The sequence below is a fragment of the Orycteropus afer genome, unplaced genomic scaffold (assembly GCF_000298275.1).
Source record: "Orycteropus afer afer isolate SDZICR_OR568_19922 unplaced genomic scaffold, OryAfe1.0 scaffold00374, whole genome shotgun sequence".
In the NCBI taxonomy this organism is placed as follows: Eukaryota; Metazoa; Chordata; class Mammalia; order Tubulidentata; family Orycteropodidae; genus Orycteropus; species Orycteropus afer.
Window position 1 is genome coordinate 1281492 of NW_006921961.1, and position 4314 is coordinate 1285805.

General features: G+C 38.7%; 1 protein-coding gene across 1 annotated transcript in view; it reads left to right on the forward strand.

The window, feature by feature from the left end:
- Positions 1-4314, forward strand: part of DNAH7 (dynein axonemal heavy chain 7) — a gene marked incomplete at its 5' end in the record, with an annotated part of 302031 nt that overhangs the window by 278678 nt on the left and 19039 nt on the right. The window lies entirely within an intron of this gene.

The following is a 4314-nucleotide window of genomic DNA, read 5'->3' on the forward strand; positions in this document are numbered from 1 at the left end:
TTCTGGTTAGCAGTCAAGTGCCTTAGGCACTATATCTATATCTATATCTATATCTATCTATCTATCTATCTATCTATATATAGGGACTCTGGTGGTGTAGTGCCTAAGGCATTTGACTGCTAACCAGAAGGCTGGTGGTTCAAACCTACCAGCCACTCCTCAGAAGGCAGGTTGGGCAATCTACTTCCATAGTGATTCCGCCTCGGAAACCCAAGGAGGAATTGCTATGAGTTGGTACTGACTCAGTGGCAGTGAGTGTGTTTTTGGTTTTGTTTTGTTTTTAAGGAATATGTAGAGTATGTTAGATAGTCATTGTTTGTTGGATAACATATGTGCTGAGAGACACAAAGTGTTAAAGAATAGGACAGACAGAATCTCTGCCCTCATGGAACTTATATTTTAGAGGGAGATAATTTTAAAAATAAATATCATTTCAGTGATTGGTAAGTTCTCCAAAAAAAATTTATAAAATGCCCTGGGTTACTTTTAAAGTTAAAAATCTAGTTTATGGTTTTTTTAAAGTGAAATAATAAAAATGAGAAGTTGTATATCAAATTATGGGATGCAGCTAAAGCTACACCCAAGAAAATTTGAAAATAAGTAAATTATTTAGCTCAGGAAACAGGAAAAAGAATATTCTGTACATTTAGTACAAGAGGAATACATTTTAAAAACTAAGAACAAATTAATGGATAAGAAAAAAATGTTAGATGTAACCAATAATACCAACAGATGCTATTGTAAGTGGCAAGCTTCTAATTGGAAAGGCACATACATGATCCTCATTGTAAACACGGATACAGAGGAATGTGAGAGAACCACAGAATACTATGAGCAAGTTTATGTTCATAAATTTTAAATCCAGAAAGGAAATCTAAAGTTATCAGCATTTTGTTCAAGAAACATAGACATCATGGAAGAACTACCTGCAAAGAGGATGCCAGACACAAAAGATACTTAACTGTTCCACAGCTTTTTAAAATTTTGAAAATTTCCCAATGTACTTAGAAATATTAGACACCAAAGCCTACAGACCAGTCTCATTTATGAATATAAATGTACAAGTCCTGAATAATGGTCTTTGGATGGAATCCAGTATTTTTAAAGGGTAATATACAATAGCCAAATAGAGTTTGATCCTATAATGCTGGGTTGGTCCAGGAGCCACAAATTCACTCATGCAAATACAATAAAAATTTTAAAATATGATTATATAATCATTTTAATAGATGTCAAAAAAGTAGATAACAAAATTCTGTATTCCTGGTTTAAATAGAAAAAACATCCTTTTAGCTTCTTGTGGTTGCTGTTGTTAGGTGCCATTGTGTGGGCTCCAACTCATAGTGACCCTGTGTGCAACACCGCCTGATCCCGTCAGCCTCACGATCCTGGCTATACTTGAGCCCAGCGCTGCAGCTGCAGTGTCACTACATCTTGTTAAGAGTGTTCCCCTTTTTCACTGACTCTCCACTTTCCCAAGCACGATACCATTCTCCAGGGAATGGTCCCTTCTGACCACATGTCCAAAATTGGTGAGACAAAGTCTGGCCATTCTCATTTCCAAGGAGCATTCTTGCTGTGCTTCTTCCAGGACAGATTTGTTCATTCTTCTGGCAGTCCCTGGTACTTCCGGTATTCTTCACCAACACCACGATTCAAAGGCATCAACTATTCTTTGGTCTTCCTTATTCATTGTCTGGCTTCCACATGCATATGAGGCAACTGAAAATACTATGGCTTGAGTCAGGCACACCCTAGTCTTCAAAGGAACATCTCTGCTCTTAGCCATTTTAAAGATGTCTCTTGCAGCAGATTTTCCCAGCGTGATACCAACATTTCTTGACTGCTGCTTCCGTGGGTGTTGATTGTGGATCCCACTAAAATGAAGTCCCTGATAACTTCGATCTTTTCTTCCTTTAACGTGATACTGCTTACTGGTCCAGTTGTGAGGATTTTTGTTTCCTTTATGTTGAGATGTAATCCATACTGAAGACATAGTCTTTGATCTTTTTATTTATTTATTTTGCAGTGTTCCCACCACTCCCCTCCCAAGTAGTCTTTATCTTCATCAGTAAGGGATTCAAGTCATCTTCACTTCCAGCAAGTAAAGTTGTGCCATCTGTATAACACAAGTTGCTAATGGTTCTTCTTCCAATCCTGATGCAATATTCTTCTTCATATAGTCAAGCTTCTAAGATTATTTGCTCAGCATACAGATTGAATAAGTGTGGCAAAAAATACAGCCTTGATGTACACCCCTCCTAATTTTAAACCATGAAATATTTCCCTTGTTCTGTTTTGACAAGAACCTCTTAGTCTATGTACAGGTACCTCATGAACACAATCAAGTGTTCCAGAATTCCCATTCTTTGCAATGTTATTGTTTTGGTTACCTAGTTCCACTCCAAAAGAAATACCACAAACGGGATGGCTTGAACAAACAGGAGTTTATTCTCTCACAGTTTGGAGGCTTTAAGTCTGAGTTCAAAATGCCAGGCTCTAGGGGCTGGGTGAAAGCCCTCAACTGTGGGCTTCAGCTCTGTCTCCTGCTCCTGCCCACTGTAGCTAGAGGCTTTTCTTCACTCAGACAGATGAGTGAAGATTGCTGAGACTGACAAGCCCAAAATTGACAGGTAAAAAGGCACAGTCACAATGTTACTGAACCACATAGCAGGCCATTAATTCAAGTCCATTGAAAGTGCCAAGGTCAGCAAAGCATGGCAGTCTGCTGAACAACGACATGGCTACATGCAAGGTTCAAGCATGCCTTAAGCTAGAGACCATTCCCCAAGGCTTCTCCTTAGATACAGGAAGCAGACCACGTCCCTAAGGCAGCTACTCTGCTGTTCACAGTAGATTCTACCATGGAGTTGATTACTAGTCTCATCCACATGGGGAATAACTATATTCAGCTGCCCAGCCACTCAACCAGGTCCAACCAAGTTGACACACAAACTTAACTACCACAGTTATCCATAATTCATTATGATCCACACAGTTGATCATAGTCAACTTTGCATAGTCAATAAAACACAAGTGAATTTCTTTCTAGGATTCTTTGCTTTCAGCCAAGATCCATGTAACATCAGTCATGATATCCCTCATTCCACACCTTCTTCTGAATCCAACTTGCATTTCTGGAAGTTTCCTGTCAATATACTGCTGCAATCATTTTTGAACTTCAGCAAGATTTTACTTACATGTGATATTAGTGATATTGTTTGATAATTTCCACATTCTGTTGGATCAGCTTTCTCTGGAATTAACGCAAATATCTTTCTCTTCCAGTCAGTGGGCCAGGTAGTTATCTTCTAAATTTTGGGGCATAAATGAGTAAGTGCCTCCAGCACTGCATCCATTTGTTGAAACATCTCAATGAGCCTTGTTCTTTGCCAATTCCTTCAGTGCAGCTTCCCTTTCTTCCTTCAGTACCATTGGTTCTTGATCATATGCTACCTCCTGATCAGTCAATTCTTTTTGGTACAGTGACTCTATGTATTCCTTCCTTCTTCTTTTGATGCTTCCTGCATCATTCAATATTTTGCCCATAGACTCCTTCGATAGTGTAACTTGAGGCTTGAAATTTTCTTCAGTTCTTTCAGCTTGAGAAATGCCAAGTATGTTTTTCCCTTTGAGTTTTCTAACCCCAGGTTTTTGCATATTTCATTATAATACTTAATTTTCTCTTCTCAAGTCGCCCTTTGAAATCTTCTGTTCAGCTCTTTTATTTCATCATTTCTTCCATTCACCTTAGCTACTCTCTGCTCAATAGCAAGTTTCAGAGTCTCCTCTGTCATCCATTTTGGTCTTTTCTTCCTTTCCTGTCTTTCTGGTGACCTTTTGTTTTTTTCATGGATGATGTTCTTGATGTCATCCCACAACTCCTCTGGTCTTCAGTCCTTGGTGTTCAATACATCAAATCTATTCTTCAAATAGTCTCTAAATTCAGGTGGGATGTAATCAAGGTTGTATTTTGGCTCTTGTGGACTTCATTTTAATTTTCTTTAGCTTCCACTTCAACTTGCATATGAGCAATTGATGGTCTGTTCCACAGTCAGCTCCTGTCCTTGTTTTGAATGATGATTTGAGCTTCTCCATTCCCCCTTGAAGATGGCAGGAATACACAGAGTCACTATCCCAAAAAGAACTGATCGATCTTCATCCATTTCAGAAAGTGTTATATGATCTAGAACCAATGGTAATGAAGGAAGAAGTCAAAGCTGCAATGAAAGAACTGGCAAAGAACAAGGCTCCAGGAATTGATGGCATACTGATTGAGATATTTCAACAAACAGATGCCCCATTGGAGGCACT